This window comes from Lepidochelys kempii, chromosome 3, assembly GCF_965140265.1.
Source record: "Lepidochelys kempii isolate rLepKem1 chromosome 3, rLepKem1.hap2, whole genome shotgun sequence".
In the NCBI taxonomy this organism is placed as follows: Eukaryota; Metazoa; Chordata; order Testudines; family Cheloniidae; genus Lepidochelys; species Lepidochelys kempii.
In genome coordinates this window covers 166433546-166446294 of record NC_133258.1, presented here as the reverse complement: position 1 = coordinate 166446294, position 12749 = coordinate 166433546, and positions in this window count along the sequence as shown.

The following is a 12749-nucleotide window of genomic DNA, read 5'->3' as shown; positions in this document are numbered from 1 at the left end:
AGATCATATAGTTGCTTTGATAGGCTGTAGTCTATGTTTCATAGAGATTCTGGCCTTTTTTTTTTTTTTTACATATTAATCAAATTGTTATGCTAATATTAAATCTGATGTTTCCAGAAAGATTCAAAATTAAATTGAATGTTATACTTCAAAAGACTTAAATCCTTTGTTTAATGGGCAGTTACCAAATCATCCTCCTGAGCTATGAGCCAAGAGATTTTGAAAAGAACAGTTTCTCTACTCTCCTTTTCTGTTTGCCAGCCTCTTCCCAGGATTCTACATGTTCTCTCTACTCCAAATAGGTCTCTAGGAAGGTCCCTATCCAGAACTGAGAGGAAGGGTCTTTGCAAACATTTCCAGTTTGTAAAAAAAAAAATCTGTCAACATTTTCATAAAAGAAAAAAATGTATAAAGGTTAAACTTTGAGGTGCTTTTAGTACTATGTATTAACCCCCTACACAGGAGATGTCTATTTTCTTATCAAACTGCAATACAAATTAGGGCCCAATCCTGCAAATATTTACTACCTGGTATGGTACTTAGCCCTGGTCTACATTAGGAGTTGAGGTCGAATTTAGCAGCGTTAAATCGATTTAGCCCTGCACCCTTCCACACAACAAAGTCCTTTTTTTTTACTTAAAGGGCTCTTAAAATCGATTTCCTTACTCCACCCCCGAGAAGGGGATTAGCGCTGAAATAGGCCTTGCTGGGTCGAATTTGGGGTACTGTGGATGCAATTAGACAGTATTGGCCTCCGGGAGCTATCCCAGAGTGCTCCATTGTGACCACTCTGGACAGGACTCTCAACTTACATGCACTGGCCAGGTAGACAGGAAAAGGCCCGCGAACTTTTGAATTTCAATTTCCTGTTTGGCCAGCGTGGCAAGCTGCAGGTGACCAGGCAGAGCTCATCAGCAGAGGTGACCATGATGGAGTCCCAGAATTGCAAAAGAGCTCCAGCATGGACCGAACAGGAGGTACGGGATCTGATCGCTGTATGGGGAGAGGAATCCGTGCTATCAGAACTCCGTTCCAGTTTTCGAAATGCCAAAACATTTGTCAAACTCTCCCAGGGCATGAAGGACAGAGGCCATAACAGGAACCCGAAGCAGTGCCGCATGAAACTTAAGGAGCTGAGGCAAGCCTACCAGAAAACCAGAGAGGCGAACGGAAGCTCCGGGTCAGAGCCCCAAACGTGTTGCTTCTATGATGAGCTGCATGCCATTTTACGGGGTTCAGTCACCACTACCCCAGCTGTGTTGTTTGACTCCTTCAATGGAGATGGAGGCAACACGGAAGCAGGTTTTGGGGACGAGGAAGATGATGATGATGAGGTTGTAGATAGCTCACAGCAAGCAAGCGGAGAAACCATTTTTCCCGACAGCCAGGAACTGTTACTCATCCTGGACCTGGAGCTAGTACCCCCTGAACCCAACCAAGGCTGTCTCCCGGACCCGCCAGGCGGAGAAGGGACCTCCGGTGAGTGTACCTTTTAAAATACTATACATGGTTCAAAAGCAAGCATGTTTAATGATTAATTTGCCCTGGCATTCATGGCTCTCCTGGATATACTCCCAAAGCCTTTGCTAAAGGTTTCTTGGGAGGGCAGCCTTATTCCATCCACCATGGTAGGACACTTTACCACTCCAGGCCAGTAGCACGTACTCGGGAATCATTGTAGAACAAAGCATTGCAGTGTATGTTTGCTGGCGTTCAAACAACATCCATTCTTTATCTCTCTGTGTTATCCTCAGGAGAGTGATATCATTCATGGTCACCTGGTTGAAATGGGGTGCTTTTCTTAAGGGGACACTCAGAGGTGCCCGTTCCTGCTGGGCTGTTTGCCTGTGGCTGAACAGAAATGTTCCCCACTGTTAGCCACAGGGAGGGGGGAGGGGCTAGCCACACGCTGGGGGGAGGCAAAATGCGACCTTGTAACGAAAGCACATGTGCTATGTATGTAATGTTAACAGCAAGGTTTACCGTGAAAGAGTGTACCCATTGTTCTATAAAATGTGTCTTTTTAAATACCACTGTCCCTTTTTTTTTCTCCACCAGCTGCATGTGTTTCAAGGATCACAGGATCTTCTCCTTCCCAGAGGCTAGCGAAGATTAGAAGGCAAAAAAAACGCACACATGATGAAATGTTCTCTGAGCTCATGCTGTCCTCCCACACTGACAGAGCACAGACGAATGCATGGTGGCAGACAATGTCAGAGTGCAGGAAAGCACAAAATGACCGGGAGGAGAGGTGGCGGGCTGAAGAGAGTAAGTGGCAGGCTGAAGAGAGGGCTGAAGCTGAAAGGTGGTGGCAATGTGATGAGAGGAGGCAGGATTCAATGCTGAGGCTGCTGGAGGATCAAACCAATATGCTCCAGCATATGGTTGAGCTGAAGGAAAGGCAGCAGGAGCACAGACCACCATTACAGCCCCTGTGTAACCAACCGCCCTCCTCCCGAAGTTCCATAGCCTCCACACCCAGACGCCTAAGAATCCTCCACCCCAGAGGATTGCCCAAGCAACAGAAGGCTGGCATTCAATAAGTTTTAAAGTTTTAAACTTTTAAAGTGCTGTATGGCCTTGTCCTTCCCTCCTCCACCACCCCTCCTGGGCTACCTTGGTAGTTATCCCCCTATTTTGTGTGATGAATGAATAAAGAATGCATGAATGTGAATCAACAATGACTTTATTGCTTCTGCAAGCAGTGATCGAAGGGAGGACGGGAGGGTGGTTAGCTTACAGGGAAGTAGAGTGAACCAAGGGGCGGGGGATTTCATCAAGGAGAAACAAACAGAACTTTCACACTGTAGCCTGGCCAGTCATGAAACTGCTTTTCAAAGCTTCTCTGATGTGCACCGCGCCCTCCTGTGCTGTTCTAACCGCCCTGGTGTCTGGCTGTGCGTAACCAGCAGCCAGGTGATTTGCCTCAACCTCCCACCCCGCCATGAACGTCTCCCCCTTACTCTCACAGATATTGTGGAGCGCATAGCAAGCAGTAATAACAGTGGGAATATTGGTTTCGCTGAGGTCTAACCGAGTCAGTAAACTGCACCAGTGCGCTTTTAAACGTCCAAAAGCACATTCTACCACCATTCTGCACTTGCTCAGCCTGTAGTTGAACAGCTCCTGACTACTGTCCAGGCTGCCTGTGTATGGCTTCATGAGCCATGACATTAAGGGGAAGGCTGGGTCCCCAAGGATAACTATAGGCATTTCAACATCCCCAGTGGTTATTTTCTGGTCTGGAATAAAGTCCCTTCCTGCAGCTTTTGAAACAGACCAGAGTTCCTGAAGATACGAGCGTCATGTACCTTTCCCGGCCATCCCACGTTGATGTTGGTGAAACTGTCTCTTGTGATCCACCCGTGCTTGCAGCACTATTGAAAAGTACTCCTTATAGTTTATGTACTCGCCGGCTTGGTGCTCCGGTGCCAAGATAGGGATATGGGTTCCGTCTATGGCCCCACCACAGTTAGGGAATCCCGTTGCAGCAAAGCCATCCATTACGACCTGCACATTTCCCAGGGTCACTACCCTTGATATCAGCAGATCTTTGATTGCGTTGGCTACTTGCATCACAGCAGCCCCCACAGTAGATTTGCCCACTCCAAATTGATTCCCGACTGACTGGTAGCTGTCTGGCGTTGCAAGCTTCCACAGGTCTATTGCTACTCACTTCTCAACTGTGAGGGCTGCTCTCATCTTGGTATTCTTGCGCCTCAGGGCAAGGGAAAGCAAGTCACAAAGTTCCATGAAAGTGCCCTTACGCATGCGAAAATTTCGCAGCCACTGGGAATCGTCCCAGACCTGCAACACTACGCGGTCCCACCAGTCTGTGCTTGTTTCCCGAGCCCAGAATCGGCGTTCCACCGCATGAACCTGCCCCAATAGTACCATGATGCCCACATTGCCAGGGCCTGTGCTTTGAGAGAAGTCTGTGTCCATGTCCTCATCACTCTCGTCACCGCGCTGACATCGCCTACTCGCCCGGTATCGCTTTGCCAGGTTCTGGTGCTGCATATACTGCTGGATAATGTGTGTGGTGTTTAATGTGCTCCTAATTGCCAAAATGATCTGAGCAGGCTCCATGCTTGCCGTGGTATGGCCTCTGCACAGAAAAAAGGAGCGGAATGATTGCCTGCTGTTGCCCTGATGGAGGGAGGGGCGACTGACAACATGGCTTACAGGGTTGGCTTACAGGGAATTAAAATCAACAAAGGGGGTGGCTTTGCGAGAAACTGAATGGCCCCCTCAAGGATAGAACTCAAAACCTCAAGGATAGAACTCAAAACTGGGTTTAGCAGGCCGTTGATTTCACAGAGGGAAGGAGGGAGGAGAAAATGAATACAAAACAAATCTGGTCTATTTCTTGTTTTGAGCCACTTCATCTATCTTTATACATCTTGCTGGCAGCAGACTGTGCAGTACAACTGCTAGCCATCGTGAACACCTGGGTGCTTGGCAGAAGACGGTTCAGTATGACTACTGGCCATCATCTTCTGCTAGCTGCAGATTAAAAGACAGTGTGGGACTGAATCACCACGAGACGAAACAAGGGAAATGACCTGGCTGAGTCACTCCCATGTTTGCCCAGGCGCCCGGTTAAAAGAGCACCCAGGACTACGTCGACGACGGCTACCAGTCATACTGCACTGTCTGCTGCCGAAAGGCAATAAACTGCTGCTGTGTAGCAATGCAGTACCATGTCTGCCAGCACCCGGAGACATACGCTGACGGTTAGCTGAGCGGGCTCCATGCTTGCCGTGGTATGGCATCTGCACAGGTAACTCAAGAAAAAAGGTGCAAAACGATTGTCTGTCCTTGCTTTCATGGAGGGAGGGAGGGAACGGGGGCCTGACGATATGTACCCAGAACCACCCGCGACAATGTTTTAGCCCCATCAGGCCCTGGGATTTCTACCCAGAATTCAAATGGGCAGCGGAGACTGCGGGAACTGTGGGATAGCCACCCACAGTGCAACGCTCCGGAAGTCGATGGCTGCCTCGGTACTGTGGACACACTCCGCCGACTACATGCACTTACAGCATGTATTAAAACGCTTTCTACAAAAACAACTTCTATAAATTCGACCTAATTTCGTAGTGTAGACATACCCTTTAGAGTACTATTACTAGTGGTTCCTTGTACTTCAATTAGAATACATTATAACTTTAATTCATACAAACTCTAAAGCAAACTGCTCTTCAAAGTTAATTAATACAATTACAAAGTTAATTAATAGCAGGAGAGTGAGAAAATTGGGAATTACAGCAAGGGAGAAAAAGTCCTTGGTCCTGATTCTCCTCTGACCAGCATAAATCAGCAGTGACCCCTTTACAGTCAATGAAATTACACTTTTCAGAGTAACAGCCGTGTTAGTCTGTATTCGCAAAAAGAAAAGGAGTACTTGTGGCACCTTAGAGACTAACCACAAGTACTCCTTTTCTTTTTGAAATTACACTGTTGTTTGTGAAAGGAGAATGAGGCCCACAGTTTTAATTGGGATATGAGGTGAGATGGAAAGTCAAGGACAAAGCCTTTTGCACCAACAATTGTGTAAGTCCTGGTCTTATACTTAAAACTTAGGTTGGTATAGCCACAGTACTCAAGGCTGTGAAAAATTCACACCCGAGTGCCGTAACTACGCCAACCTATCCCTCAGTATAGACACAGCTAGATTGATGGAAGAATGCTTCTGTCAATTTTGTTACCAGTGCTTGGGGGGGCAGAGTTCCTACAGAAATGGTAAAACCCCTTCATTTGCTGTAGTCTGCATCTACATTATGGGGTTACAGTGGCATAGCCACAGAACCATAGCTATGCCTCTGTAGTGCCTGTAGTGTAGACATGGCCTAAAATAGGTGGCCAATGTTAGATTCATAAGGTATGTCTTCCCTGTAAAAGAAGGTGCGTTCTTACTTTGGGTCAGCTAACTTGAGTTAGTTAACTAGATGTAGCAGCTGGCTTTTACCTTTTAAAGTTTAGTTGGCTTTTAACTTGGGTTAGCACCCTGGGGTTCATAACCTGAATTAAAAGCTGAGTTGCAGTTCCTTCACCCATAGATTTTAAGGTCAGACGGGATTATTAGATCACCTAGTCTGACCTCCTGCATGTCACAGACATTGCATGTCACCCAGTCCCCTCTGTATCTAGCTCAGTTAGGTGAGCAGATGAAGTGGTGAAGGGCAAATAAGGACTTGAACTGGAGTAGTACCAGGGGAGTCACTCATTAACACTTCCCCAATTTTTGTAAGCAGTCTATTGGGGTGGGCACTTGTCAAAATAAATCTGAATTAATAAATGAATAATGGAGAAAAGATCAAAACTCATGCACGTTTTTCTTGTGCATTCTATAGGTATTCACTAAAACCCTGAGTACAACAGAAGAATTCATATTTATTTTGTGATCATTGGGGTATCTCCTAGCTTATTTTTCCTGGAGTGGGGGGAAGATAGCATCATAGGGGACTGTGGAGGGCTGATGTGGTTCGGCCACACTGGGGGAAGGTGACGGCTGAGCAGGTGCCCAGAGGGACTCCACATTGTCTGTGCACAGCAGAACTGGTCTCCGTGCCCTCTCTACAACAGCCCAGACCTGAGGGGAGAGGGTTAGGGTTAGGGATACACTGGAGTAGGAGCACTCATATTTTTTATGCTGACTCAGGTCTCCTGTCTGTCCATGACTATATGCATACAGTGGCTATAAACACCTGCCTAGGATGAGGTACCAGGCATACAGACCCAGCTCCAGTTTAGAAGCTGGAATAGTGGCTATGGTAGGGCTGTTTGGCTGCTTCATGTCCTGCCTGCAGATAGGCAAAGTTCTTATAAACTTACCCTTAGTCCTCATATGGGATAAGGCTGCTCAAAATTAATGTGGACCTGGAGCAGCTTTATGATCCAATGGGCTAACACAGAAGCACAGTCTAGAGCAGCATCCAGGCCATCAGGACTTATTCCTTTATAGATCTTCTCTAAGGACACATTCAGCTCTTTCAGAGTTCCCATATTTTGTTGCTGACACAGATCTCCCAAATCATGGCTAGGCTGTTTGCATCAGCTCATGAAGCCTTTTACTAGCTACACCTTTTTATAGATGAATTCTGTCAGTGCATACTGCTTAACTTCCATGCCTGTGGCAGCCATTTTCAGGCCTCACTATAGCAGTGTTCCAGTGGGTCAATGGGAAACCTATAAAGTAAGGGAAAGATGGTGTAAAAGTTCCTGGAGATGTCAATATTCTATCTATGGTTCCAATTCAAAAGTTCCACTGTGCGTGAGGACTGCAGGCTCAGCCCTAAAGCTGTATTTAAGAAAAATAGAAGGCCCGATCCATTTGTCATTGAAATCAATGGGAGATCTGTTGTTGACCTCAGTAGGAGCAGGATTGGGCCCTGTGACGCTGCTTTTACAATTCCTTTCATACAGGTATATATGATGCATATTTTTAAAAAAGATTAATACCATATATTCAGGTTGGTGATTAAAGCCCTCAATCTGCAAACACTAGGGCACCTGCATGGCTATTTTAAGGATCAGGGCATAAATGAAATAAACATTAACAAAGAAATGACAGTGACCTACAATACTGTAAAACCACAAACAATCTCAATACATATTTCACCCAGGCAAAACAAAACAAAATAGGATGCATTTTATGCTTACTATGAATGTTCTTACTATGAATGCCCAATGCCCAATGCCCATTCTTACTATGAATGCTTACTATGAATGCCCAACTCATTGCTGACATACAACCTGATTTTGAGAGGATTGCACAGAACATAAGGGAAACTGTTTAGAGAAGTTAAACTCTAAACACCCCTTTTTGAACAGGGGTCAAATCAGCTATAAATATGACCCATCAAATACATATTTGACTGTTAATTTGTAAATGTCCTTAAATGTCCTTTGCTTCAAACTCAGCGTTAAAAAAAAAATTAGCAGCTAAAAAATCAGGGGCCAGATCCTCGGCTGGTGGGTATCAGTGTAGTTTCATTGAAATCGGTGGAGCTGTGCCAATTTACACTAGCTGGTCTTTAGTCTCTGGTAATTTGGCACATCTCTAGTGTCTGCTATAAATACCAAAAAGTTGATTTTTATATGGTTGGAAAAGTCACGTAATTGTAAGAGTAATGTTAGAAGACAGGACCACCAAAGACAGGAAGTGTCAAGTTGAGCCCCTCCATTCTCAAACAAGCAAAGAGTCCTTTCTCAAGCAAAACTCCCATTAAAACACTGACCATAACACTATAAATTAAGAATGGAATGCCGTGAATTTCCTGGCATTTAACTGTGCTATAACCCTGATGTAATTTCAATGTATATTTAACTAAACGTTTTACAATTTCTCTGATGCAAGGATCATACATCTTGGCCTACACTTAGGCAACCCTCTGTCTAAATGCTCTTGTGTTTGTAATGAAAAGATTTTCTTCTCCTTGAAAGTTGTTTAGCATGGCAAACATCTGCCATACTTAAAATGGGATACTGTTCCATGTTTTACTTTGATCAGCTTTCACGCATGGGAAAATTGCTAAATATAAGTATGTTGGATCTAAACTTTTTTTTATTAGAAACAGAAGTTAAAGAGAAAAAGTGGGAATGTGATTAAACATGCAGCTGCAGAGAACTGAATTCTGGAACAGAACATAGATTTAAAACCTCACAGTAAAGTCAGTGTGAGATCTGCAAAACAGTTCCAAGAGGCCCTTCAAATTAGTAGTTTATGTTTTACACATTTTCTTTCTCACATTTGGTGTTCAACTGTAAATTACAATACAATTTCTAAATTTATGGATCACATAATGCCCTCTCTCCATGAGGGAGTGCTCGCACACTTAGAAGAGAGCAGTTTTAGCCCTGAGTATAGTGTCATTGATACAAAAAGTGTCACCAAAAAACCTTCAGTGTTTACATGCAAAAGCAGATAAATTATGGAAGTCACAATATGTTATTCTGATTAATTATCCTTCAGGCTATATGGGCTCAACCCTGCAAAATTATCCAAGGCAAATGTCACATTGAACTTCATAGGAGTTGTGTCTGAGTAAGAACTCCAGAACTGGTTCTTAAACCTTTTCTTTCTTTCTTTTTGCTTCATGGAGGGGAGAAAAGTATCTACTCTGCCTATCTGTCTAAACATATACAAGAGGTCACCTTTACTAGGCAGCCTTCTGTCTTGAGAAACTACCTCCAGAGTACTCTCAAATACAGTGACTAAAATTCTGGTCCGCCTTTATTAGAAGATTACCTCTGTTAAGCAATATTTTTTAAATTTTGCTGATCACTTGAGCAGTAGCTTAAGACAGAATTTTACTGTCTGTGATCTGCATACATTATAAGTTCCTAATGGTCAACTGGAGCACTGATAAAACAGTATTATGAACTTATGAGTAAGGATCATAGACAGTTTATATAAACAGACAAATAGGTTAGAAAACCAGCCAGCTCGCTTCACTTCTCAGCAAAGATTTAATAGCTTACTGCTACAGCAAAGTTTCAGGTAACTGAGAATGCCTTATTTTTACAAAACGTACTACCATACATTTGTTGATCTACTGTAAGAGCCTGAGTCTGCTCCCAATGAAGACAGTGGAATTAAAAATAATTAATAATATAATTAAAACTAAGCTTGACAAAACAAGCAAAGCCTATCTTGTGTGGCAATTGCATTAATTAATTTCTTCGTTTTCTTCATTTACTTATTAATGTGCAAAATCCAGTCATAAGCAGTAGCTCTCCCAGTCAACAGAGGAAATTAAAGAAGTTCCTCTGTCATTACTTTTGGCTTAGGTCTATTTCTACTTACATGGGGGCAATCCTTGTTTGCTGCAAGGGGAGTTCCACCCACATAAGTAGCACAGAACTGGGCCATTTATTTTTTATATTTTTATATATTTATATATTTGTATAGTCCCATAATTTATCATAGTTATAATGACTGACAGGGAGGGAGGGGATTTCTTGTCAGCTGATGATTACACCAGGAAATGCTTTTCTCATCGGTCTTTATTGCTTGTACATAATATATGTTAGGTATCCCTGCTGCTAGAGTGGGAGTCACTACAGAATGCAAAGCTTCCAACAGTACTTCAATCAGCAAACCCTCCATTTTCAGAAATATGTGCATTCATTTGTGCATGCAGTTACTGAGATTGTGTGTGCAAATAGCCAGGTACAGGTCTAACTAGACCTGTGTATACACATTTAATTGCATGTACACACAATTCTAAACAAGTCATTAGAAATTTTGGATGCATGAGAACTGCAAGATCAGGTCCTACAGACAACTTATCTTAGAATCATAGGACTGTAAGGGACCTCGAGGGGTTTTCTAGTCCAGTCTCCTGCACTCATGGCAGGACTAAGTATTATCTAGACCATTCCTGCCAGGTGTTTGTCTAACCTGCTCTTAAAAATCTCCAATGATGGATATTCCACAACCTCCCTAGGCTATTTATTCCAGTGCTTAACCACCCAGACAGTTAGGAAGTTTTTCCTAACGTCCAATTTAAACCGCCCTTGCTGCAATTTAAGCCCATTGCTTCTTGTCCTATGCTCAGAAGTTAAGAACAATTCTTCTCCCTCCTCCTTGTAACAACCTTTTATGTACTTAAAAATGGTTATCATGTCCCCTCTCGGTCATCTCTTTTCCAGATGAAACAAACACAATTTTTTCAATCTTCCCTCACAGATCATGTTTTCTAGACCTTTAATCATTTTTGTTGCTCTTCTCTTCTCCAATTTTTCCACATCTTTCCAGAAATGTAGCGCCCAGAACTGGACACAATACTCCAGCTGAGGCCTAATCAGCACAGAGTAGAGCAGAAGACTTCTCGTGTCTTGCTTACAACACTCCTGCTAATACATCCCAGAATGATGTTCGCTTTTTTTTACAACAGGGTTAACACTGTTGACTCATATTTAGCTTGTGGTCCACTGTGACCCCCAGATTCCTTTCCACAGTACTCCTTCCTAGGTAGTCATTTCCCATTTTGTATGTGTGCAACTGCTTGTTCCTTCCTAAATGGAATACTTTGCATTTGTCCTTATTGAATTTCATCCTATTTACTTCAGACCATTTCTCCAGTTTGTCCAGATCATTTTGAATTATAATCACTTGCAACCCCTCCCAGCTTGGTATCCTCCGCAAACTTTAAAAATGTACTCTCTATGCTATTATCTAAATCATTGATGAAGATATTGAACAGAACCAGACCCAGAACTCATCCCTGAGGGACCCCACTCGTTATGCCCTTCCAACATGACTGTGAACCACTGATAACTACTCTCTGTGAATGGTTTTCCAACCAGTTTTGCACCCACCTTATAATAGCTCCATCTATGTTGCATTTCCCTAGTTCGTTTATGAGAAGGTCATGCGAGACAGTACCAAAAGCTTTACTAAAGTTAAGATATACCGCTTCCCCCCATCCACAAGTCTTGTTACCCTGTCAAAGACTGTCAAATGCTATCAGGTTGGTTTGACACAGATGTGTTCTTGACAAATCCATGCTGACTGTTACTTATCACCTTATTATCTTCTAGATGTTTGCAAATTGATTGCTTAATTATTTGCTCCATTATTCTTCCGGGTACAGAATATATACTTATGTATATTTATGTACATAGGATACAATTTAACTTACTTTTGAATAACTAGGTACATCTCTTGTGTCCACTATTATTACAAAAAGTTTCCAGTGTTTATATAGATGGAAACATGATTTTTTTCTTTATGTCAAAGAAAACAACTTTTAGCCTTGTTATTTATTTATTTATTTTAATTGATCAGCATCTGCCTCAAATTCCAGGCATTTCACAATTTAAAAAAATATTTATTACAATATTACAAACATCTGTAACTAACTGATCAGCCCATATGTACAATAAAGATAGACGCTCCAAAAATAATGATCCTGACACAAAATCAATATATCCCACCCCATGAACCACCCCATTCCCAAATGCCTGAGAAAAAAATATATAACCTAAATCACAGTGATAAGAAGTAATATTTATAGAGGACTTTTTGAGCTATTTACTAAACAGTAAGACCCCCAATTCAGCAAAGCATTTAAGTGGACTGGGACAACTCATGAGCTGAAAGTCAAGCATGCAATTAAATGCTTTGCTGAATCTGGTCCTATATTAGTTAGTTAAAGTTTTGGGGTGTTACCGATCCTTTTCCAAATTCCATATCAAATGTTTACACATAAGAAAACTAAATCTAAAACAGAGTATAAGAACTTCAGGGACTGTCTCTTCCAGGTAAACTCTTTGGAGGAAGGATTGTCTTTTTGTTAGATATGAGTACGGTGTGTAGCACCATGGGACCCTGATTCCTGCGTGGGAGCTCTAGATATTACGGCAATACAAATATTGAATAACAATATGTTTGTGCAGCACCCAGCACAATGAGAGGCCCCCATCTGATTGGGCCTCTGGGTACTAAGTTACTAACATAATTAAAATGATATCTAACAATAAAATATTTAACTACATAACTTTTCATATGTGGCACTCCAGATGTTTCACAGTGGAAAGTAAGGGTATGTTTATGCAGCAAAGAAAACCCACAGCGGGCCTGTGCCAGCTGACTCAGTCTCATAGGCTCAGGCTGTGGGGCTGTTTCACTGCTGTGTAGATTTCCAGGCTTGGGCTGCAGCCCAGACAGTAGGACCCTGCAGGTGGCAGGGCCCCTGAGCTCAGGACTCAGCCCCAGCCCAGAAGTCTACACAGCAATG